This window comes from Sceloporus undulatus, chromosome 5, assembly GCF_019175285.1.
Source record: "Sceloporus undulatus isolate JIND9_A2432 ecotype Alabama chromosome 5, SceUnd_v1.1, whole genome shotgun sequence".
NCBI classification, from domain to species: domain Eukaryota; kingdom Metazoa; phylum Chordata; class Lepidosauria; order Squamata; family Phrynosomatidae; genus Sceloporus; species Sceloporus undulatus.
In genome coordinates this window covers 162,746,389-162,773,280 of record NC_056526.1, presented here as the reverse complement: position 1 = coordinate 162,773,280, position 26,892 = coordinate 162,746,389, and the positions used below count along the sequence as shown (strand labels likewise).

Below are 26,892 nucleotides of genomic sequence, written 5' to 3'. Positions count from 1 at the left end.
CTGCAGCTTGGATCCATTGTTCTCTGGAGCAGCAGAAAACAAGCTTGTTCTCTCCTCGATGTGATACCCTTTCAAATATTTAAACAGGGCTATCGTGTCACCTCTTAACCTTCTTTTCTCCAGGTTAAACATCCCCAGCTCCCTAAGTCGTTCCTCATAGGACATGGTTTCCAGACCCTTCACCATTTTAGTCGCCCTCCTTTGGACATGCTCCAGTTTTTCAATGTCCTTTTTGAATTGTGGTGCCCAGAACTGGACACAATATTCCAGGTGCGGACTGACCAAAGCAGAATACAGTGGTACTATTACTTCTCTTGATCTAGACACTATACTTTTATTGATGCAGCCTAAAATTGCATTGGCCTTTTTAGCTGCCACATCGCATTGTTGACTCATGTTCAACTTGTGGTCTACTTGGACTCCCAGATCCCGTTCACATATAGTTTCATTCAGCCAGGTGTCCCCCATCCTATATCTGTGCATTTTATTTTTCTGCCCTAAGTGCAGTACCTTACATTTCTCTGTGTTGAATTTCATTTTGTTAGCTTTGGCCCAGCTTTCAAGTCTATTCAGGTCATTTTGAATTTTGATCCTGTCCTCTGGAGTATTAGCTATTCTTCTTCATTTGGTGTCATCTGCAGATTTGATAAGTATGCTCCCAATCCTGTTATCCAGGTCATTGATAAAGATGTTGAATAATACTGGGCCCAGGACAGAGCCCTGTGGGATTCATAACCTTGAGTGACGGATCCATAACTACTCTATATTCAGTAATATTTCATAGCCTTATTATATGCTTCCTCAGCCCATTTTATCAGCCAGCAGCTGTACTGGGTGAAAGAAATCTGTTCAGCTGCTGATCAGTGTGCAAGGAGGATGTTATTTCCAGTCTCCCCCCCCCACCAATGGGTGAGGCTGTAAGAATCTGAACCAGGCCCCCAGTTTCAAGTCCTTGTTGGGTATCAATCACTGGCAGGAGGGAGTTGAAAATCCTTCCTCTTTGAGCCCTAGTTCTTGTTTATGTAGGAGCGTATCACTCCACTTAAATAACTGAGCTTACCTCATCTTAATTCAAACCTAAATGGGGGGCAGCAGGGTCCTACTGCAAGGATTTTGCTACCAAAGCTGCTAGGCAAGTACAGCCTGGCTTCAGCCCGGGTCCCAGGCAAGTTCCAATGGCCTTATTTCAAAGCCAGGAGCTTTCCAGCTTGGAAAAATGGCCACTAGAGCTTGCCTGGGACCCGGGCTGCAGCCAGGCTGTACTCATCTAGCAGCTTCAGTAACAAAATCCTTGTGGTAGGACCAGTTGCCTCCTGATTTAGGCTTAAATTTGGATTAGCTAAACCAGATTATTTAAGCGGAGCAATAAGATCCTGCATTACTTATAAACCCTGAATACTCCTAAATCTCTCTCTGTGCTGTTTAAATTACACAGGCTCAAATCCATGAATTGAGTCTGCGCTGTTTACATGACACCTGGATCCCATTCAGGATTTCCATCCCTTGTCCCACATTAAAACCACTTAACATTTTGTTCCAGGTTCTCCAGAAAACCCAAAGCAATGTTGTTCTGAGTGTCTGCAGCAGGAGGATGGTTGTTTATCCTTTGCTGAAAACCTGCAGCAGGTAAAGAGGGGATTTGGGGCCAGAATACTTAGAGGGGATATAACTAGAATAACTACATTCTAGAAAATGTAGATGACCCCTGATTGTCAGTTGAACAGACTTCCTTTGCCCAATCTGACTGCTGGTTCTTAAGGGAGACTGGAGAATTTGAACCAGGAGATGTTACTTATTTACACATACATAATTAAGTAAGCAATGTAGAACATTGGTGACTTCCCATAGCTGGGCTACACCTTTACAAGGACCAACCAAAATGCAATTAAAGCATGTGAACATTCAGGTTTCCCCGGAATTCTTTACCAGCCCAGGTAGTAAAAAAAATAAATACTGTACACATTTTGGTTTGCTTTACATTATTACAATATATGGATTTTATCCTGCCATACACATTTCTGCATACAGTTTTCCCTGATTGATGTCTATATTTTGATTAAAGTAGTGTGTTGCAAATATTCAGTGACATTTGAAACTAAAAGGTTGACTGTGATTTGCTTCATTAATTATTTTGCGGAAGTGGGAATTTGGTTCATATTAGAATGTGCACAAAATTAATTCCTGCCCCATCCTTAAAATGCACCCCTTCCCTCAAATCCACAATTCTTTCTCAGCACACAAAGAGCTGTACCTTAGGAAAATCTGCCCTTCTATTTCCTAAACATTTTAGGATTCTGTCATTTAGCATAGGTTATTCTTATGCTATGAAAGAGAAGTGAATCTCAAATTCTACAAGGCTACACTTTAAAAAAAAAAAATCACATGCCTGTACAAGTTTGGACCATGTCCCCAATATTAGGATGATCTCCTCATAGAGTTGTTTTGCCAATGATTATAATGCTTTTTTTTAAAATAGGGGAGTCCTGTACATTAAAATAAACAGCACTTCATACAATTAACTATACCACTCTTGTCCAGATGCTGGGAACCTGTGGCCAATTGTTCTTGGAATTCAGCCCAAAATGCATGGATGAAGAAAAGTATAGTTCTACACCATCTATGTACGGAAACATGTTTCTCACTCATTTTCTAGACCTTTGCAGATATTTGACTGTGTTAGCATAAATTCTTAGTAAATTAAAATATGCAAAACAAAGAAGAATTGTTCCTGCAATTTCCTCCCATCTTTTCAACTCCAGAGCATTTTGTTTTAGAGTGTTTTGAGAAGGAAGCAAAAAATCAAACCTAAGAGGGTTAGGCCTTATCCACAGTTTTGTCTCATTCCTGATGAACAAAATTCAGAGACATAGCCATGTTAGTTTGGGTGTCTACAAGGATCTTGTAGCACCTTTGAGACTGTGTGAAAGATGCTGTAGCATAAGTTTTCATAGGCTTGTCTACTTAACCTTATGCTACAACTTCTTTCACACAGTTAGTTGCTACAAGATCCTTTGGAACATGTTTGCTAGTCAGCCTTTGTTTCACTTCTTAGGAAGTTAAACCACACTGATGAGTGTAACACCAAAACTCCACAGAAAACTTACACTTTCATTAGAATGACTAAAATGTGTAAAATACTTGATGCAAGCTTTCAAGGTGCAGGAGGAAGAAAAATAGGATGAGTTATACTGACTTCTGCTTTCTACATTGCTGGATTCTGTATGTTACACTTATGATCTTCACTCATGAGATGTGGTAAATATGTTAGATTATTGAAATACAACATGAACATAGAGAATAAAGTAGAATACTACTATTGCTACCAAAAGTACTACTGCTACTAATTTTCTGAACTCACAGGCTAGCAGACATAATATGGAAGGAATTGCATGAACAAGAAGCGAAGAGTCAAACAAGTACTGGAGTACAGATCCAAATAGGATCGTATTCGCGTGTGTGTGTGTGTGTGTGTGTGTGTGTGTGTGTGTGTGTGATTCACTGCCTGCATTATATTGCTTAACATTTTTTTGGTTCATAGGAATCTTATAGTACTACAACATTACATTCTGTCTGTGTATGCTGTTTCAGTGGTCTGTAAAATGGATGAGGCCTCATGAATATAAAAATTCATAATGCACTAAAAATATCATGAAGGCAGCATGAATGTAAAACTCTCTAATCCACTAAAGATTTTATGGTAGCAAAGAGATTGTATTTTCCTTTATGACACAAAAGTTTTCCAAACTTCCACAAGCTCTGTAGTATTTCATATCTTAAAGCTATTTGGGTCTTCTACCTTGGAACAGTTGAAAAATCTTTAAGGGTAAATATGGTTTGGGATCTCAGTTGTACAAATTCCCAATGCTATTGTTTGCTTATCCTTCAAAGTAACCAATTTGTGTAGTGACAGCTGAATCCACATTTCAGGAAGCCAAAGTCTGATTTGACATTACTTGGCTGGTATTCAGTATTGCAGTTACAAATTCGTAACTTAGAGGTTTGGATCCACGACATCCATATTCAGTACAACTGCATAGTTTTAGTATTATCTTAGATAAATACCATTCCAGCCTACCTTAAGAGCCAGCCACCAGATCAGACAAAGGAAATTCATTCGTTTGACAGTTGAGGTTCAAGGAGGATGACATTTCCTCCTGCTTCTTGCCAGCCAGTAAGCTTGTGACATTCAGAAGCAGGATTCCTGTCACAAGTCTTTGTCATGATGGCAAAAAATAGGAGCATGGAAATATCATTCTCCTTGCACTTTCATTGCCAGCTGAATGAACCTCCTTTCTCAGGTTACTGGCTCTTAAGGTGGACAGAAAGGGGGATTCAAGCCAGGGGACATTATCTAGTTATTTCTCCTTAACTAAGAAGCTGATCTAGACACTTGCAATTAAGTAGTGTTTGGGGAATAAAGAAGATTTTCAGACCAGTGCTTACCATGGGACAAGCGCTGCTAAAAGCCTGACGCATTTCCTAAACATCAGGGAATCGTCGGCTCCCCTCCAGCATCCCTGAATCATTCAGGGAGCAGCAATTTCCTATGAATGTAAACTTTGTGTTCATAGGAAATGGCTGCTTCCCAAATGATTCAGGAACACTGGAGAGGAACCAATGATTCCCTGATGTTTAGGAAGCAAATCAGGCTTTCACACATGCACACTTCCTAAATGTTTTAGCGCCATTCTACCAGCACTTAAGTGCTGGTCTGAAAAATCTTCAGTGCTTTAGGATGAAGTATCATTAACAGCCAGAGCAACTGGTTGGTATTTTTCAGAAAATACAATTGAGCCAGGACACTAGGTTCCAATTCATAGATTTACTATAAGAAAAAATGACATGCAGTTTGAATTCCAGTATAAGGGCTAGCATCTTTAATTTGTTCCTAGAAGAGAGATAAATTCAGAATCTTCTAATCAAATTCCACTTGCAAGCTATGGCACTCATGGCTCCCGTATGAAGTGAGTGATGAATTTACACCAGGTTTTAGTCTGAAGTGTAACGGATCACACCAAAGTGCTGATGGCATTAATTTCTACTCCATCTTTGATATCTTGTCTCTGTAAGTAGAATTAATTTAGAACTTAGATACTGAAAACAGACAGGAAATAGAGTTTGAAACTGTTGAAGCACTTATTCACATGCAAGACTGAAATGATTCCAGTATTCCCTATGTTGACAGAAAAGTGTATGTATGAGAAGAGTTGGGTTGGAAGCTTTGTAACTCTGCTTTCCATTTTGGTAAATCATAAAGATGACCATAAATCCAACATGCTGAAGAAGACAAAAATTCAGATACTCAGTGGCAACTGGTGATTTCCATTTCAATCAGGAGGTGAATCTATTTAGTTGAAATTTTATAGTTTCTATCCAAGGGACTTAAACGATTGGGAACAACAGGGTTCAACACTTTGGATAGCTCCTTCTGGACCAATGGTGGGAAAAGGCTGCATAGGTGAAGACTGCTTTCCTATTTCATTGGTTGAATCCTCTCTGATGCCTTGGTCATATCTGTAAATGGAAGGTTACTTATTTGGTGTCCAAGCCAATATGTTTGCCATTTAAAATAAATAAATAAATATATGAATAAATAAAAAAGAATTCCTGAAACCTGAATAGATTTCAGTCTAGGGATGGGCATGTCATGAGACATGGATCTAAAACTATGGGCTTGTGAGAGTTATGTCTTCTAAAACTGCAAGTATATCTCAAGCTTGATTGCCAATTCATTATGAAAGTTAACATTTGTTCAGTTGTTCAGTGTTGGAGATATATTCCTTTATTCATAACCATAATGAAGATGTTGCCCATGGCCCAATGGAGATTTTCCACTGACAGAACTGCTTCCACCAGCAAAAACCCAAAGAACACTAATTTTCCTCCTGCTCCCCGTCCCCTCAAAACCTGCTCTTTAGGAGGGTTTGGGGGAAGCACTGTAGGCTGAAGGAGAGAAGAAAAGGAAGTCTATTACACTAGCAGTATGCCATTTCTAAATTGCTTTTAGCCAGTGTGTGGTGAGAAGGAGTAGAAAACCAATGAATGCAAGATTAAACTTTGCATACATTTATGTTTTTTTTTTTAAATTACCATCTTTGCTGAAAGAGATGTAGAAATGACTATATAGCCTATATAGTCTAGAAATAATGTATATAGGCTAGGTTAATTTATTCACTTTCTTTAAGATCTCTTAAGTGAGGAGAGTGAGTTATGCTACATTAAGACAATGGGAGATCGTCTCATTGAAAGAGAAAGTTAAATTGAACAGCTGTGACAGGTCTTACCCTACTATCTCATGGTGATATGGAAATATTTTCAAAGGCTATGCCAATAGAGTGTAGGCTCTGACAGATTTACCAGGCTGGAAGGGCTTCAGCAGTGGGTGTTTGTCACCTGAAGATCAACCTAGCTGTTCAGTCACTTGATGACAATCCTTCAGAGTAATCCTCTCTGTAATTAGCTACTATGCCTGGAATAGTTACTGTCTGTTATCGGGTGGAGGGATTCCTCGATGAAATCACAGGTCTTTAGGTTATAAAAGTACTGGGAAATTGCTTGGAGGGCACATGACTAAATATGTTTAGAGTGTTAGAGCGATGCCAAATTGAAACTGCTTTAATAACATTATAAGGAGTTGTGCAACCATGACATCATGCTCAAAAAGCAGCAAAGCCCAAAGGTTCATTTGGCTCAGAAATTTATATAGAAAAATGTAGTAGGAAAGGGATAATTTTAAAACGTTTGGCAAATGTATCTGACTATACATAGACTGTGATTCAAAGAGACAATTTGGCATAGAAAATAGCTTTTTGTCCTTCTGCTTTCCTACATCAGTTCCATATCAGCTTCTGAACCCACTGGCTTCCTGTCAGATATCACAGGAAGCTACTATATCCTAATTCTAATTTGGGGGCATATGCGCAGCTTATACTTTTTATATTTAAAAATTTTGACCCATATCCCTCTAGTCTTTAAAAAAAATACTTTATACAGGGATAATGTGCTCTTGTTTCTTGTATTTCTCTGGGAAAAATCAGTTATGCAAACTGGTACACACCATTACACTTTACATCTGGTGCACTGGCACAATGAATATTGAATACTTGTAGGAATGAGCATAAGCTCATGCAAGCCCACTGAGAGAATTGAAGTGCTGATAAACATCTCAACCTGGAGGCACATTCTGCCTTCACTTTCCCTTCTTTGTGGGGAACTTCCAATATGCTGAGAAATTGCTGCTCTGTGAATGCTTTAATACAGGACGCCTCTATGACAATTTAATCACGAGGGACAAGCACAACCGGCAATCACACTCTCACACTTTACTGATAATTTAGTGACATTTGGGGGATGGTAAGCCTCTGTATGATAATCCCCTAAGTAAAAGAAGTTGTGAGTCCAGTCAATGATTTCTCTGTACATGGGAAAAATCAGGTAAAATTACAACTTATGGTTTTGGATAATTCCCACACCAGCACAACAACAATATATGTATTAGAAATTAAGCATGGCATGTTACAATAGCATTCTTAAACATTTTTCAACACATTCTAATGAAGTAACATGCTATACTTAATTGAAATGTGTATCTTAAAACTTTGGACAAGACTAGGCAGACTTTGGTTTTCCAGACATTCTTACCTGTAGCTTCATCAGTCTTACCCTTCATAGCCAAGAGTAAGTGACTGTGGAGGTTGTAATCCAAACTATCTGACACACCAAATATTCCCCACTCCTGACCTGGAAATGATCTAAATTCCTTTACACACCTACATATGACTATCAACTAGATTCAAAGCTGCCCCTCTTAAAATAAATGGGGAAAAATTCTATATAGCAGCTCCCTGTGCATACACAAGGCTTCATATCAAAGCAAAGGATTTCCTGCTGTCACCATAAAAGTGCTCCAGGATCCCAAGCTTCCCCAGTTCAGTCTCAATTTAAGGGTTGATTTGCTAGTGTGTATATCACAAGGTGGATGGCTGTACTTCTGGTAATGGCTGAATGTTTAGCAACATGTTCAGATGAGTATATGTTCAGCATGAGGATAACCAACTCCCACTTTCCTGGGATGGAGCCCCTTCATTACCAAAATCTTTGTTTACATTCCAAGGGGTGTCATATTGAGTATGGAGCAAGCTTATTTTCTGCTGCTCCAGAGAATAGGACATGGCTCAATGGATGCTAGCTACAGGAAAAGAGATTCCACCTAAACCTTAGGAAGATATGTGATTAGGTTTCTGGCTACTGCATACTACTGCTGTCAATGTTTATGAACACTGCACCCTATTACATTTCAGCATCTCAAATGACAGAGTCATTCTAAGTGCATCAACACTGTGTTGGATTGCTGCCTTTTTTCAGCACACTCTGGGGTGCCATTAAAGGATGCCAAATGTTCTCCTTCACACTATTCGGTGATGTTCAAGAGCTGACATTTTGTTCTCTGTATACTAGTCTGTTTTGTGCATAGTCCAAAAACAACTTCAGCTGATTTACACTTCAGGCTAATTTCCAGGCAAGCAAATCCATATTATGATCACCAAACCATATATATATATATAGAGAGAGAGAGAGAGAGAGAGTATATATATATACACACAAACACACAGAGAGAGCGAGTGCAAAGCATTGTTATGGCACATCCTTCCCATATTCCATTAACTTAAGTGCTTAGTTCACACAAGATATTAATTTGCTACTCTGATCAGCCCTGACTGCCTCTAAATGCAAACATTCAGAACATTCCTTTTCTGCTATTCCAGCTGCATTAGAGGAAGCAGTAGCTGGTGTCACTACCAGGGTCAGGCCTGTTCCTAATATTAGTCAGGGTGAGGAGTCCACCTGAGGACACAGATTTTGGATGTCATGAAAGGGCAGCTCATGGTTAGTTATTTCACTTGTTATTGTACTTTAATTGCCAGGAATGAGAAGATGTAATTGTGGTATTTTCTGTCTCAAGTTCCAGAATAACCTTTGGGCAACTGTCTCTATTGTCTCATGCAACAAAATGTTTTGGACTTACCCTGAAGAGAAATATCCCTGCAAATGCAAAAAGGCTTAGGAAAAGATCTCTTGATTTTGGCTATCCTGATGTACCATAATTATAGTGAAGCCAATCTCCACCCAACCCCTAATAGTAATGAGACTGAAGCTACACTGAACACATGACTGTTCTGCTCCTTTAGGGAACATGTTTGAGTAAGGACATTATATATAAACTAGATGCCAGACTGGCCCAATCCTGCCATTAGCCCAGCCTTTCCCACCCATACACCCTACATGGCATCTCCCTGTTTAAGATGGATACTGTTGTCTTACATATCTGCAGGGCATCTGGGGTGAGAGAGAAACCTAAATTATCTAATGAGGCAAATGCATTGGATGGAATTTTTAGAGTTATTATGTTTTGGTTGGCTATTTCATTTGTGATTATTGTAGGTTTCTTTTTCTTCCAGGAAGAGGGATTGGTGGTAGTGGCATTTTCTGCTTCATGGACTAAAAAGATTTGGCTGAATTTACGGATTATATATCTGTACCTAGGGATGAGTACCATATAGTGTCCTTCCTTCTTAGACAGGAAAGTATCTTGGGTTGTTGGGTGTGCTTGAGTGCAGCTGGTGCCCTACTGGTAAGAATGTCTGTAATCATGGCACACCATAAAATGGTAAGAATTGCTGCCATCTGCACTCATTTTGCCTCTGGTTTTCCTGTTATGTCTATACACAAGGAAGTTTGGAACTGTACATGAAAAGACTTTCCAGAGTACCCACTACATTTTCAGGAAGGAAGGAAGGAAGATAACTTTATATTATTTCCCTACCAAAAACTATATTTCCCAGATCATTCTTTTCCTTGTATTAACAGAAAACCTGCCATTAGGAAGAGTAAGACAATCACCAGGTGGTAGAATCTGGATCACAGAAATAAGTTGTTGAAACAGGAAGTTGCATATTATTATTATTATTATTATTATTATTATTATTATTATTAACGTTTATTTATAAAGCGCTGTAAATTTACACAGTGCTGTACATACAATCTTTTAGTTAGACGGTTCCCTGCCCTCAGGCTTACAATCTAAGAAGACACAACACAAAAGGAGAAGGGAGTGGTGGTGGGGAATGGGATCAGGTCCAGCAGTTCTCCACCTCCAAGGCCTGGACCAAGGCAGATGAATCAGAGGAAGTGCTTGGCTTCTTAATTGATGGTTAAAAGGAGGCTTCTTGGGTCAGAGAGGGGCTAGCCTCTGGGAATGCTTCTCTAAACAATATAGTCTTTAACTCAGTTTTGAAACTGGGTAGAGAAGTGATGAGGTGTGCATGTGGGGGAAGAAGGTTCCAGGAGTAAGGGGCAGCTAGCGAGAAGGGACGAATTCGGGAGGGGGCAGTGGTAGTCCTACACTGTGACAGGAAACCTTGACTACAAGAGCGGAGGGTGCGAGTAGGAATGTAAGGAGAAAGAAGGTCAGATAAGTAAGGAGGGGCCAATCCATGGAGGGCTTTGAAAATCAATAATAAAAGCTTGTACCGGATGCGGAAGGGGAAGGGGAGCCAATGAAGGGAGGATAAAAGAGGTGAAACATGGTCAAAGCAGTGAGCGGATGTGACAATACGGGCAGCTGAATACTGGACAGAGATTAAAGGATGGAGGTGTGAAAGAGGAAGCCCTGTCAGAAGGAGGTTACAATAATCTAGTCACGAAACCACTAGGGCATGGACTAGAGTCTTGGCAGTAGAGGCTGAGAGGAATGGATGGATCTTGGCAATGTTGTGGAGAAAGAATCTATAGGCCTTGGCGGTGGCCTGGATCTGGGGAATAAATGATAGAGAAGAGTCAAAAATGAAGCCAAGACTGTGGGCTTGATGAACCGGTTGAATAGAAGTGTCATCGACAGAAACAGAAAAGGAATAGTGAAGGGTGGGTTTAGGTGGAAAGACAAGAAGCTCAGTCTTAGACATGTTGAGCTTCAAGCGCCGAAGCCGCATCCACTGAGAGATGGAAGTCAGACAAGAAGAAACTTGCTGTTCAAGCCCCATCGAAAGGTCAGGGGTGGAGAGATACAGCTGAGTGTCGTCAGCGTACAGATGATAGGAGAAACCAAAAGAACTGATGAGTTTACCTAGGGACAGTGTGTATAGAGAGAACAGAAGGGGACCCAAGACAGAGCCCTGGGGAACTCCAACAGATAGGGAAACAGAGGATGAAGTCTGACCACCCGTGACCACTGCAAAAGATCTGTCTGACAAGTAAGATTTAAACCAGTCGAGAGCAGAGTCGGAGAACCCAAGGTCAGAAAGTAAATCAACCAGGAGACAGTGATCAACAGTGTCAAAGGCCGCAGACAAATCAAGAAGAATGAGAATAGAGTAGAGGCCGTTTGCCTTGGCCCGCAAGAGATCGTTTGAGATCTTGGTGAGGGCTGTCTCTGTAAATACTATGTAGCCTGCCCTGTACACCCTAAGCTAGCCTGCTGCCTTCTGCAGAGGATGTTGTCCAATCATGAGAGCTGGAAAAAAAAGATCCCACTTTGCTTTTTGTACTTGGAATAGGAAGAGGTGGCATTTTGTCACCATTTTAGGTTTGATTGCCAGCCCTCATTAGCAGGCTGGTCAGGCAGAAAGGAGAAAGCGGAAAACAGATAAATCTCTAATCTATTTTATTAATTTAATTTAATTTTATCCTGCTTTTCTCCTATTATGGGAGCCAAGGTGTCTAATATGGGACCCAAGGTGAATTTTATCTGGATCTATCTGTAATTATGTGGCAGTGTCAGTCCTATATTCATCACCAAAAAGGCACAGTATCATAGAATTGGAGCTACATCCCCCAACACTGTTTCTCAGGCTCTGTAGATGATGTAGGACCCATGAATTATCAGTAGACAAGACAATTTGGGGGCTACTTTTAACAAGAGGAGAAATTGTAGCTATATCTAAAATTTAACAGAAAATAGGTTGTGGCAGAGATGAAAGAGGTGGGAAGAAGTATGCTATAGAGATGCAAAGGTCATTTTGCTTTTTGAAGCATTCTTGATAAAGTTGGTATGTGTAGTAACCTATATAGTAAGAAATTTCTCCTTCACAAGAAGCAAAACTATTTTGGAGACAATTTCAATGTGGTTTTTAAAAAAACACCTTGGCAATGCGAGGCTTACTTTCATTACTAACTGGTGGTTTCCATGCCAGTGAGGTGGTGGAGATGCTTTAAGTTTAAAGGAACAATCCAAGGTGCTGAAGCTATTTTGAGGCTAAAATTCGGCACCTTGGATAGTTCCTTTAAAGTTTAATGTAAACTAAAATCTGACCAACTGATAGGGTAGCCCTTAGCTGCCACTACTTACCTAATTACACCCCAATTTTCCAATTAATTGGTTAGAGATGACTCATTCACACTATTTTTTTCCTATAGAAACATTCATTTTACAACAGGATTTCTCAAGCTTTCTTTAACTCCCTTGACTAACTTCTGGGCTCCCTGTTCATCATATGCACATGGAATTCTTACACACAGCTTATTGAATGGCCATATACATATATCCTACATTGTAGAAAATCTCATCTTTTTGAAGGATTAGCAACATAGGAAGCTAACTAACATAAAACTAAATCATTGGTCCCTCTGCTCCAGTACTGACAACTCTGACAGGCAGTAGTTTTCTAAGGTTTCAAATAACTAATTACTTACAATTAATTCATGTTGTCCAAATGAAGGCATCACTAAATTAACATTTTATCTTGAGAAGGAAGAATGTTTTTATCCCGTTGTGACACTATAACCTTTAGTTAGGTTTCTCACTGCACTTGTGTGTGACCTCACTAAATTGTGAAGAAGGAAGATTTGAGGAAGAACTGAAACCTTTATCCAAGGCAAATCCATGAATACATAGGTAAACTGTAACTTCAACCATGAACTTCCAACATATTGCCCATGTTCATGACCAGCAGACTATACGAGCAACAGTGCGGGGAAATCCTATGTGGCTGCACATTAACATTTGTTCTCTTGAAAAACTCATCCCATGGAAAAAAAACTTACACTATGACTAACACTACATTAATATTTCAGATATTAAAGCACATTTCCTTTCTTGGAGCACATCTACACTGGCCACATAATGCAGAGCACTATGCCCTGGATTGATCCAGACTGATCACAGCAGCAATCACAAGCAAGGTGCTGAATCTGGTGTGACACTGCATCATTGTGCCAACTGGCCTGACACCACCTTGGTCCTACTGGCCTGCTTCCCTCAACCTTGCCAGCCAGTCAGCTCCTTGTGAAAGCACTACTCTCTCCTAGTTGATTGCATGGGTACCACCTTCTGAAGTTCCTGACCACAAGGAAGCAGCAGTGGTTGCTCCAAAAAGAAAATAAGAAAAAGCCACCCACTTTTCCTGTGCTGCTTAGTGTGGAGAATAGGAATGGCATGATTTTTAACGTGAACTATGGATTGAGACAAATTGGACCCAATCCAGCTAGTCACACACAAAAATCCCTACGATCACTCCAGGTTTTCAGGGAAATACTAGACTTTTCCCTGTCTTTGCTTAGTTTGGAGCAAAGTCAGGTTAAAGGCCAAAACCTGCAGTATCTCCCCAGTAGTAGCCATAAGCTGTGAGGACTGCCAGAATCTGCTTTGTGTTGAACTTCAGCAGTTTCCCCTGTTGTAGACAATCCCCAAATGACTAAAAGCTTTGATTTATTATACATGATATTCAATTTCTTCATGCCACCCATTTTTTAGTAGGCTGAAGTCTGTTCTCATTTCAAATAATCTTAAGGACATTTGCTCTTCCTTTTTGAATGGGTATAACACTGTTCTGAGTGTCATTCAGTGAATAGCATCAAGGAGGCCTTTTAAAGTATTCTTAAATAAAGCTACACTAACTTCTCATTAGTACAAAAAGGAAGTTTGCCAATACGAAATAAAAACTTTTTTGAAGACAAAGCTCAGGTATATTCATGTACTTTCACATAGTGTTTTTATGGAAACTAGTCAAGAATACATTCTTTCCAGCAGCCATACTGGCCTGAACTGATTAGAAATAAATCCAAAGACAAACTGGCAGAGGAATGGCTGCCAGTATTACAATATTGGGAGGATAACTTTGGAATCCAAAAGGATATAATGATATACAGAAAATATAAAAGAGAAATGTCACTAAGCAATACACTCGGTTATTTTTTGTGAGTGATAATGAGGTATGTTTTTCTTTTTTGTTTAGTAGTGGCTGGTCTGCCTGTCTATTTGACATCTTGCCAGTCATAGACCTGTACGAAATATTATTTGTATAACAAAAACAAGGAATCTAAGGTAAAGCTAGGAGGACTGTACTTATATCAATAGTTTATGTACATATAAGCATATATTGTTGTATCTGAGTGATTTAAAATAATTTTTAAAAAAATGAAAAAAAATCTGATTTTGTTAGATAAATGTTCTACAACATTTGAAAATAGAAGATGATGGTCCACCCATCAATGGACTATCAAGAGTTCAGCTTTCTGTTGTATTCTAGACATCTGATGGGAGCAAAACGTCCTATTATCAACATGTATGCAATAATGCATTACAAGAAACTTTCACAAACTACATCTTTTCTTCCCAGAAATCATTTCAAGGAAGGCATGTCTGTGAACTTGCTTTATATGTGAATTCCAGATGCAACAGCTGCCTGGTCTTATACCTCCAGAGCATTAAATCCTCATGCCACACTTTATGGGGATGGCAAATTGTTTAGAATTACTTGAAGAATCCAAGGCTGCACTGGGATTCTAATTAAATCTTAGAAATATTATCCAAAAACCTAATGTGCTGCTGTTTCTTTGAAAGAAAAATAACCCTACTAAGGATGCATGTGTGCTACTTTTGAACTTTAAAAAATAATCACTGATAAACACAAACATGATCCCCATTCCACAGAATGATCTTTCCCAATATAAATTTTGAAGTAATGAGTAGTTATTATTTATTATGCCAAAAAGCAAGGATGATTATTGTTATTTTTCAAAATAATACCACTGCTTCTTTGTTGTCCCCAGAAGTAAAGATCACAGCTTTTTTCTGACCCTAGAAACAAAGAATTGCTTCCAAATTCTAATTTTCATCTAAGCATCTCTGTGAAGCATCTTACCCACAGGATAGAGTATGTACACACTGTTTTTCCGAATTTCTGCTGTGGGTTTTAAAAAAAAGAAAGAAAAGAAAATAAGATAACAATACTTTTGTCTTTTTCTCCCATCTTTTAGTTGCAAACAAGACACTTGCATATTCTAAAAGAAAATTATCAGCTTTAATCCCTATGTAATGCTAAAAACATTTGATGTGTCAGATTCCGCATTTTCTCTGGGAAGCTTCTCAGAATCTAGCATGTGATTGACCTAAATGTGGGAATAATTTTAAGAATATTGAATGTAAACTAAAGGAAATCTGTTCTTTCCAAGAGCAATTTCACAGTCATTCCATACAGAAAAGGCCTAAGTACAGTGCTTAGTCTCAAGTAGAAAAAGATCCACAGAATGAGTGGGAGCTTGATAAGTCAATACTTACATAAGTTCTGTGGATTCAACAGATCTCTTCTAGTTGGGATAAACAATTGGATTTAGGCCAAAGAGAACTAAAGAATTCATAGTGTGATTCTAGGCATCTTTCTCTAAAAGTAAACACCTGGTGAGTTCAATGGGACTTACATCTAGCTATGTGTGATCAAGAAAGCCAGTGAGGTATAGTGGTTTGAGCATTGGATTACAGCTCTGGTTTAAATCCCTGCTTGGCCATGGAAACCTACTTGGTGACTGTGGGCAATTCACATACTTTCAGCCTCAGAGGATGGCAATGCCAAAACCCCTTTGAAGAAACTTGCGAAAGAAACCTCTGATAGATTCTCCTTAGGATTACCATAAGTCGGAAGTGTGCAATAAAGACTATATTCATAAACAAGTCAGCCCATCTAAATCAAACACATTGTCACACAGTTTTAAAAAGTGTTTGTGGTAGTTATGTATCAGTTTCTCAGAAGTAGTTCAATATGCAGCTTGTGGGCAACATACACACTCCCAAAGGTCTTTCCAGCTGAACACTTCCCTCCCCAAAATTAACAAAAGGTGGCTACAAATTAAGTTATTGCTTTTTCTCTCCCCACTTTCCCTGTTGGAACTCACTGGTGCAAGAGTATGGCCTCTCACTTTTCTACAGAACATACTTGCTTCAAGTGCTGTGATAGGGGAGGAAACTATAAAACTATAGAAGTATATTCTATAGAACATACTTGCTTAAGGTACTGTGATAGGGGAAGAGACTGTATATTCTTGCCCATCACTTGGGTAGGAGTCACATGAAAGCCTATTGCACAGCACAGTGGTCCCTGCAATGTTTGGGAAGGTTATGATCTCTCCTCTGTCCCAGTAGTACTACCCAATATATTTTTTCAGCTAGGAAAAGATTAAAGCTTTCTCTCACATCTCAGGTATCTGCAGAAGGACTTGGTGTTTAATGTGTGTGTGTGTGTGTGTGTGTGTGAGAGAGAGAGAGAGAGAGAGAGAGAGAGAGAGAGAGCATTCAGATACTCAGTGTTTTTACTCTTCATATGGGCATAGACAAGGTATGTGACCATGTGGCAGTCTAGCCAAGAGACGTTGCCTACTCTACATAATATGCACACATTGCCAATGAATCAAATTGGTGCACTGGCTAGGTAATGTGCTAGAAAATCTCTTCAGATCTTTCTAACTTTTGCAGGAGCTTTACTTGTGAGCAATGCTTAGCTGTCTTGTATTAAAAACACATTGGACTTTCAACTGGAGGCAGTGTCTTATTTCTCAGGAAAGCATATTACGATTGAGATAATGATCAGGAATGATGACCAGTTATATGAAGCATGTGTCAATCAGATTATATTGCCATTGTATTAGATTGTCAGACTTTTATATAAATCCTGTAGTATAAGATTCTACAAACACCACAAAATAAGCACACAGTGTTTGGACCACATTGTCCACTCATTCCTGTATTATCTCTGCATCTAGACAGTCTTAAAGTAATAATCAGAGCTGTGAAGTTCCTGGATTTTAAGAAGCACTAGTATATAATTTCTACAGAAAGATAGAAGTTAATGACAAGCAAGTAGTCTGTGACTCAGTCATTGCTATTTATATTTCAAACTAATTCACAGGCTTTGTTTCCTTCTGTCATATTGATGAGACGGAGCAGAACTATTCAGTAGCATTACCGAAAGAGCTTACTCTCTGCCAGGTTGGCACTGAGTAGTGAATATTTGGCTTGCTGAAGGCTATAAGGCATTAAACATGTGCAGAGAATCAACGAGTGGCTCCAAGGCTAGGAAAAGAAATACCACAAGGCACTGAAACAAATCTTCAACATTTCTGCACAAAGTTAAGCTTCCAGGTAATACCTTGACATGTGAAATGCTGGGGGGTGGGAGGGTGGGAGGGGGAGGCATCTAAAAGCACTCAGAGAAATGTAAAAGCCCAGTTCTTTCTTTCACTTGACTGAGAACTGGGCTACCAACTCCTTATTGTGTTACAGTCCTTTCACATGACTGAAATTGCTTTATAATAGTAGATTCATCTTTTCCTCTAACAACAGAACAGAATAATTGGATATAAAACATATCAAAGTATACCTGTATATACTCGACTATAAGTCGACCTCATGTATAAGTCGAGGACAGGTTTTGGGAGCAAAATTATGGATTTTGATATGACCCTTGGATAAGTCAAGGGTAAAACTTAAAACAAAGGAGCTAAATGATAAAGCAAAGTAAAACAATGTCAAAGAACCTACAAAATTATGGCAGGCATAACTGTTTTGGCTTACTCTAAAGGATGAATGGAAGAGAGAGCAGAGAGAGATCAGTGCTTCCAAGAGAGATATCACTCTTGCATTTCACCAGGGATGGTTTTCTTTTTAATAGGTGTTAAAGTATGGTATTTACATTGACCCATGGATGTCGACCTAGGTTTTTGGGGTCAATTTTTTGATTAAAATTTCTAGACTTATACATGAGTATATACAGTATTACACATACATAACACGATTGTATTTCTTGCTGGATTGATACTGGAAATTCATGTCTCCCTAAAACAAAGGATATTTGAAGAATAGCTCTAAAGGTGCAAACCTTTGCCCACTTACCTGGAATAGCCATAGTTCAAACACGTTTACTTCCAGCTGGACATGACTAACCTCATATAGCATGGCTAATAAGGATTAGTCTGTGTATATGTGTGTGTTTTAAGAATTGCTTCCTTGGTTTATGTAATTGTAAAGTGGTTTCCCTTAATGAATAAGGCATACAAGGGAACTAGAACAGAAGTAGCTGTAGCTGTCTTCACATGGTTTACATTGACTTCCAGCTACTATGAAGAATATGATTCACTTCTAGGAATAACTTTCCTTTGAGTATTTATTACTGGCAGCAGCAACTTGGAGCCAGAAAATATAATGGCTGGGATGCCATGCTCTAATTTTGCAGCAGTTGGCACTTTCTCTTCATATCTTGTTGCCTTTTCCTTCACATCCCCCCTGCTCTTCCAGTCTAAAGCAAACAGGGAACAATCACTCAGTTTTAAACATCCCAGATGGATGCTGTTCAACTACAAAAACAGTGGAAGATACCACATTTGCTTATTCCAACCACTTACCAGATTAGTTCCTAGTGGAGGAGCACAAAATTGTCATCTTCTTAGGAAATCACAATCTTTTGGTCTGCCTATGCTTGATTTCTTTTTAAACAAACAGGCACAGTTGTCAGAAAGTGGAGAGCATGAAATACAACTCCAGAGAAAGAGTTTCAACTTAATTTTGTCCTTTTCCTCCCTGTCACTCATTTACAGCTAACTTAATTCTACTATTCTAGTCTTGCTAGGACCAACATTTATCAGTGGAAAGATTACAGCTATATATTTAATGGGGGCCCATAGCTCTGAAATGTAAATGAAAAGCACTACAGATCCAAAATTCCCTTTGCAAAGTGTGGATGATACATCTTGCTTCTCCCTGTTCAATCAGCCTACATAATATAATAAACATTATTTACATCCCTGGAGGCATTCCACATTTATCTGTTCATATACATCTAAAAGGGCATTACAACTCATCCTAACCAACACGATGTGCAAACTAGAGAATAGAAAATAAGCTTACCCAATGAGATGTTCTTTCCAAGTAGCAGCCCATGGGAAGTTTGTCCCTAAGATGTTCTTCATTCGGTCCCAGGTAAGATAGGAGTTTCTCCTTTACTTTTTTCCAAAGATGATGCTCACTGCTTGCAGATAAACCCACAAAGACATTCCTTGTCCACTGAACTCCTCAGGAGCAGTCACATTTTTATTTATACACACGGTCCCTGCCTCCCCCCCTCCTTTCTCCAAAATCAGCCAGCCAACTGGAATGATTCAAACCACAGTTCAGCACACCGTTAAAATGCAGCTTCTTTTCTGGACATCAGAATTGCATCGGGGAGCAGTTGCCGAAGAGGAGAAAAAAGAAGGCTATGGGAACTACTTCATCATCCGACTACCAGCTGCTTCTGTGGCTTCGACTCTTGCCTGACTGTATTCTTCTCTCTCTCTCTCCCTCCCTCCCTCAGCATGTCTATAGAACTATAAAGGCAGCTTTGGCAGATTATGATTGGCAGAAGCAGCCAATTCCTTCAGCTAATCATCCTCAAGGTTTTCAAGGACTAGAAGCGGTTGTGATGTCATCCAGACAGTGCAGTGTGGGGTTACACACCAAACACATTCCAGCAGCACCAGCAGCAGTAGCTAATTCAGAGATCAGCTGCATTCTTCTCACACTGGGGTGATTGATTAGCTGCTCCTGAAGGATTTGCATAATCTGTCATTGTACAGTTGAACCCCCTTTTTCTATCACCTGGCTGCATTAGATCCAGAAGTGGGAAATGCCATACCTGACTTTTGACACCTAACACTGAAAAAGCTGGGAAAAAGAGACATTGGAGAGAAATGAAAAGTTTGATGAGCCATTTTTCTGTCATCAGAAAGAAAGTCTTAAAGCAGGGATGTGGGGATAGAGCAGGAGTGTCATACTTGTCCAAGACCCTATAGGGTCTCAACCCTCCACTACCTAATTCAGAAAAATATGAAGACCATTTTAATCCAGAATTATTACAGTAGCTGGTGGGTTTAAAAATTGTGTGCGCATATATGTGTGTGTTTGTCTTGTTTTCCATGCATACCCCTCCCACAGTTTGAAGCAAAATATCCTGACTGCTATGACTCTGATGAATTATCAGAGCAGAACTAATGTACTGATTAAGATCTTCCATTGTTCCTAGGCTACAATCCTATCTACACTCACTAAGAATAAACACTGTTGAAATCAGAAATCCTTGTTGGTGTTGTCTGCCATTAAGTAGTTTCTGACCTATGATAAACCTAAGGCATACCTATAAAGGGGTTTCTCGACAAGATTTGTTCACAGGAGGTTTGTTTTTGCCTTCCTCTGAGGCTGAGAGAGTGTGCCTTGCCCAAGGTCACGCAGTGGGTTTCCATAGTTGAGGGGGGTCTTACTTCTGAGTAAGCATGCATAGGGCTATGCTGTCACTGGTAGGGACACAGCACTACCCATGTCTAGAAATACAAAATGTATCCCATCTAGATTAACTTCTTGTCAGCCTGTTTGTTTGTTTTTACTTTGGAAGATCTTATGAGATACTGTCCAAACATATTCAAGCTTACCTTTTGAGTCTTAAGGACTAATAATTCCATTAAAATGGAAAGTAAAGAAAAGAAAGCAAAAGGAGGTACTTTTCTGATACTTAATTCCTTTGCTCAGAAGCACTGTGTTTGCCACTGATCTGCTCAGAAGACCCCATTCATATGCTGCAGCCATCAACTATATGAGTCGATACTCAGCTATCTTGTCCTGTCCTTGTGATACCACAAATCCCTTGCATGGGGGTAGAAGCAGTTTTAGGTGGTACTATATGAATGCTTGAGGAAGTGCCTGTGGTCAATTGAAGTAACCACATCCCTATAGAAATAATGCAATAACTTTTTAAAAAAACAACCTATGACATTCTGACTGACTTGTCAAGGATGTTGTTTCAATTGTTACAGCACATGAGCCTTAAAAAAAACCCTAGGATTGCTTTGATGTATTTATTATTACATTTTAATCTTTGCTTTCTACTAAATAAGTGCTCAAGGAGTCTACAGACATCATTAAAAATTAAGTTGGACAATAAAAACATTTAAATTATCACAAAAAATTAAAACATTAATATAAGTAAATGGGACCACCCGACTCACCGGGCTGGTCCTGTTGCTGATGGGGGGGGGAAGACCGGTGGGCGCCCCCCCCCCGGGGGGGGGCATGGCGGCCCGCGGGACCCTGCTGTGGCCAGGCTGGGTCTGAGCGGGGGCCCGCCATGGCTGCGGCGCTTTCAGCCCTCGTGGGGCTCGGACTACAGCTCCCAGACTCCTCTGGGAGCGGAAGAGGAAGCGCCGCTCCGCTGGGCCACTTCCGGGTCCAGGAACTACAGTTCCCAGCCTCCCTTGCGAGGCAGAAGTGGCTGCTGATTGGCAGCCTGCAAGGGCGACGGGGCCTGATTGGCCGGGAGGCGGGTCTAACCCCGCTTCTCAGCCAGCCATTGGCTGGCGCGCCTATATAGGTCCAGGTCACCCTGGCCTCAGCGCCATTTTTGCCGGCTCCCCTCCCACCCACCCTATTTTGCTATGCTCTGTCACAACTTCCAGATACAGTTCTGTGGGGCGGCAGCATAGGTCGTGGATCTGATGGGCGTGGTTTCCGATGCTGCGGAGCACGGAATCGGGAGTCCCACTGGGACCCGGGGGTGCTGAGGGCTAGCGATGTCGCCAGTGCGGGGGCGACATCGATTCAGCGTTCCCCGGTGACATGGGGCGAAGATGCGCTCAAGCGCATAGCCGGCGACTTTAAGTGGTGAACAAGTTTTAGGCCGGTTACCCCTCTGTCATCCCGAAGCCTGGGCGTGGCCAGGCAAATGGGTCATCGACCAACACGGGTTGGTGGATGTCAGATCCAGACCTCATGCTTTCTGGCCAACCCTCTTGCTATGTTTGCTGTATAAAATAAAGTTGTGGCCATTTCTTTGCCAATTCGGTGTCTGCTGTGTTTGTCCACCTGACAACCCCCCACTCTTCTGCAATTGATAAACATTGAAACAGGTTAAAGAACGAGGTTGAAAAGATGTGTTTACACCCTTCCTGAAAAAACAAACCAATTTCAACTCTAGAACTGGAAGGAGAAATTTGATGGTCTATTACAAAAACAGAGGGGTTGAGGGTACATTTGGTCATTTTTGGCTCCCCCCCCCAGTGTTTGTCAAGGATCATTCAGGAATTTCCCAGGAGATTGACTCGGAGCCTTGACATATGATCCACAGGCCTCATAATGCCTATAATGAACTGACTGAGGAATAACATGCCCTCCATCTGTCCCTATTTGGCAAGGACAAGCCAGATTAAGCTTTTGTTACCCCCCATTTTAATGCCTCACTCTTACTCTCCTCTTTCTGCTTTTCCTCTTTGTCCTTGACTTATTTCTTTTGTTGCAAACTGAGTTCTAGTTTCAGACATAGAACCTTATTGCACTGGTCCTGGAACGGGCCTGTAGCATTCCAAAATGGAACATTCTTGGGACGGGAGGCGGCGGGGAATGTATTTTATTGCACAGCAAGAATGCTCCTGGCACCGCCAAGCATCCCCATCTTGTTCCAGATGCGTCCCCAGAGGGGGCGATTTTTGGGAATGCTTGAGAAGCATTCCCGGAAATTGCCCCCTGGGGAACACATCCAGAATGGGATGGGGATGCTTGGTGGCAGCGGAAACGTTCTTGCTGTGCAATAAAATACATTCCCCGCTACCTCCCATTTCCAGAATATTCCGTTTTGGAACACTACAGGCCCGTTCCAGGGCCAGTGCAATAAAGTTCCCAGTGTGCATTCATTTAACTCAGCACAGGGGAGAGGAGAGACAGAACTCTTGATCTTCCCACTAGGCTCAGACAAAAGCATGTGCAGTCTTTTTCATTGATGAAGATTTTCATACCAGTGCTTACCATAGAGTAAACATTGGTAAAACGCTGGTAAAATGTCAGGGAAGCGTGCATGTATGAAAGCCTGACGTGCTTCCCAAACATCAGGGAATCATCCTCTCACCTCCAGCGTCCCTGAATCATAAGCACTGGTATGAAAATCTTCATTAACTGAGGCCACACTCTGATGTTGCTTGGTACACATGTGACCATCTGTGAAATGCTGGAAGGTATTGAATAGATACTACTAAGACAGGCATCCCAAATCTATCTAGGCATTGTCCCAGATACTCTGTGCCTTGCCTCTAATTTCTAGGGCAGGAATGGGAACTAATTTTCACCCCTCATGGGTTCTTCTGGAGCTCACTTGGCCTATCAAAATTACAAAATGTTTCCATAGTCACAGTGGTAGTATTCTCAAAGTGATCAGTGTTAACCACACAACACACTTCTGTACCTTTACTTGCTTTTTATAGAATAAACAAGCAAAACAAAGCATAATCAAATGTCTGCTTATGGAATGATTCCACACTAACGATGGAGTCTTTCCATGAGAAGCAAAGGGATTCTTCAGAATTTCTTCGGTGGATGAAGAGGTCAGACAAGTAGTCTTGGCTGATCTTCCCCTTCCCCATAACACCCCGAGTCACCTCTCCTTCTGTTCCTAATAATACTTTAGCCCTTCAGACAAGGCTTTCAGAAACCTGAGCGGCATTAAAAAGATGCTGCTTTTCCCCGCTTCTTTTCTATATGCTGCGCAGCTGCGCATCTCCGTCTGTAAGCTGCTGCACCGGTACGCCAGAATTGCTACGCTGCTAATTTAAGTTGCCCATTTAAAAGCTCCGTGTCTGCTGCGTCGCATAATGAGTCGGGGTCCTGGAACATGCGCAGTTTGCAGTCAGGCTTTAATTGCAGCGTCAGCTGCCATGTAGGTGTGGAAGCTGCATCACAGCTGCAGAGCATTTTAAGACTCATAACCCTAACCCTAACCCTAACCCTAACCCTAGAGCAACATGTACGCATGCGCTGCTAGAATTGTGGAAAGTTTGGAATTTAAAGTGCACCCCTACACACATTCCTGTGCCATTTTCACCTAACAATAAAAAAAAACGCTAAAACTTTAAATATTTACATATGTACAAGGGAGGTGATGGGGAATGGCAGGGGGACAGCGGTGGCAGCGGCGACAGCTGTGGCTGTGCATTGCAGATTCAGCAAGAGCGCGGGGACCAAAGGAGAGGAGGCATCCATGATGCTGGTGACACTAGCAACGTGCAAGTGGACAAGGATGCCAACACCAGCTGGCAGGAGACCACCATTGTTCTTGGGCAGGGCGGAGGGAAAAGTTTAAAGGGGCCTGGGCGCTTTAAATGTGCACATATGCTTTCTGCCGCCGGTGCTGCCTCTCTCTTTGCAGCGTCCTGCGAGGCGGCGGTATGGAAACTGTGGATCAGAAACGGCCCCAGGTGAGGCGTCTTCACTGCCCCCCATGTGGAAGCCCCATACACCTTAGCCACGCCCCCGGGGCGGGCGGTCTGGAGGCTCTGTATTCAGCAGAATACACCTCCAAGACGTCTTCCCCTGCCTGTCTGTATCCCGCCCATATCTCCCCATTAAGGGAGAGGGAAATGAGGGAGCATTCCAATTAGGAGCACATATTCATTACTTTCCTGTTTGCAGTGGATACTCTCCATATCTTCCTCATCTGAATTGCCTCCTCCCTCCCCTAAAAGTAGTAGCAGCAGTAATGTACTATTCATGGCTTGCCAATTGCTGAAAAACAGGAGGGAATGGAATTTTATTGACAGACATCGCACTCTACTCACATGATCCAGGATCTCACTATCATCTTTCTGTGCTAGTTTACAAGTAACTAAGCTCCACTGAATTTAATAGGACTTGAAGACCTTTCACATTACACAATTTCAGCACTATGATTCTACTTTAATGACCACAATGATGTCTTATGGGTTAATGAGACAGTTAGTTTGGTGAGGCACAAGAACTCTCCAGCTGAGAATCCAAACTGTAAGTTTGAGGACTCCATAGATGTCACCATGGCAATTAAAGTGAAATGATAGAGCTATAAATTTGCAGGATTCCAAATAAGCTGGAACAAAATTGCCACTTTAGGCACCTCTGCAATTCTGAATACTAGGAAGCCAGATCCTGTTGGATATTGTATGTAATTTGATGACAGTTAAGTATTCGGAATATAGTCAGGAAATTTAGACAATTTTCTCTTTCCCCCGCACCCTAAGATAACTCCAGAATTTCCAGGATCCAATTCCACCCTACATATGAATTCACAATTTAGTATCCAATTTGAGTATTTATTTATGGTACACTGTTTCTAGCAGTTTGATACTACTCTATCATGGTTTTGTCCTGTAAATACTATAATTTAGTGAGATACTTGGAATTCTCTGCTAAAGAGCATACTAGAGCTTTCTCCTATGAATCCAAAGGATAGAGTTAAGTTACTGCAATAATTGTGTGGTCTAGATGCATTCTGAATTTAGGAGAACCTGACCTATTGAAATCACATAGGGCTAGTTTTGATATAATGGGGTAGGATCATACATTTTTTCTCATGAATTCATACTTATGAAAACATAAGATGGAAGTAGGTTATCCACCATATATCTTACTGAAGGATAATCCCAAGCACATTTAAAAGTCTGTTTCCATCCATAGAATTGCCTTTGAACATCTTTGTCAGGGTCAATTCTTTCTCGTGGATAAATCAATTCACAAAAATAGGATTGCTTCAGGGACTCAGTAATAAAACTATCACAGGAAACTGGCAACCTAATTCAAAGGAGCTTCATAATAAAGACAATGGGTTTTCAGTTGTGAGTCTCCCATTTTTAAGTCTTGTTTTCAAGCCTTCAGACAGGCCATGGGCTTTTGGGATGGACCAGCAGGGGGTTAATCTCTACTACCACTCTTCTCTTTATGAAAGGCAGGATGGGGGAAGAAATCCATATAATCCATTTTATTTTATTGTCTTCAAGTCTTCTTTTGCAAATATTTCTGTGTGGATCGAAAACTCACAGTTGGGAACAACTGAAAGGGGTCTGGAAAACATACACATGCTTGCTTTTATAAAATGTTGTAGGGGAGAGTGTAGGAGAGAGACTGTCATCAGTAAGCAACATTATACTAATCATGAGGTATATGAGCATAAAATAAATGCAGGAGTTCTAAATAAAATACTTATTTTAACAATGCAAAAGATCAATTTCACCCTCCTGGCCTATGCTGAATTTTGCCTTTACACAATTCCTGTCTCCTGTCTATTAAAATTTTACACTGCCTTGGATAGATCAACATTTTCCACTTTTTTGCAACAGTTAAGTTCCTCAGACCTGGCATGTTTCTCTGTCCTTTTTGCCAAGCTTTCCTAGATACACACCATGCTATTCCTTTGAATTTAATGGGACATCAATAGAATGAAATAGCACAGATGCTCCTGGTGAGGGATTTCAGCCAAATGTTCTCTGAAATTTGTTTTAATTTAGATGCTAAAATCAATGTGCTTAGTCTGTCCCAAAGCTTTGTTCCTTAACAGAATAGCCTGCCCTGAGGAAGATTCCAACAGAAAGCAGCATGTCTAGTGGTGTTTACCACCTTAAATGGTTTAGTACCTTGAAAGACAAAGCATTTTAACATAGCTTTAGGAAAGTACACCTTCAAAAAGAATAAAAATGAGGGGTTAGTTCTATATGTCAGAGGAAGGAACTGGCAAAACCACCTTTGAATATTCTTTGCCTTTGAAAACCCTGTGATTTGAAAGCTCTCTCTCTCTCTCTCTCTCTCTCACACAC

General features: G+C 40.6%; 1 protein-coding gene across 3 annotated transcripts in view; it reads right to left on the bottom strand.

Annotated features, from left to right (window-relative positions):
* The window catches only part of NDST4 (N-deacetylase and N-sulfotransferase 4), a 203,099-nt gene extending 183,520 nt beyond the window's left edge, over nt 1-19,579 (bottom strand). For all 3 annotated transcript variants that reach the window (XR_006104258.1, XR_006104259.1, XM_042470377.1), the window contains exon 1: nt 19,169-19,579. The gene's annotated coding sequence lies outside the window, so the exon portion shown is untranslated. The remainder of the gene's footprint in view (nt 1-19,168) is intronic.
* Between the last annotated feature and the right edge of the window lie 7,313 nt (nt 19,580-26,892).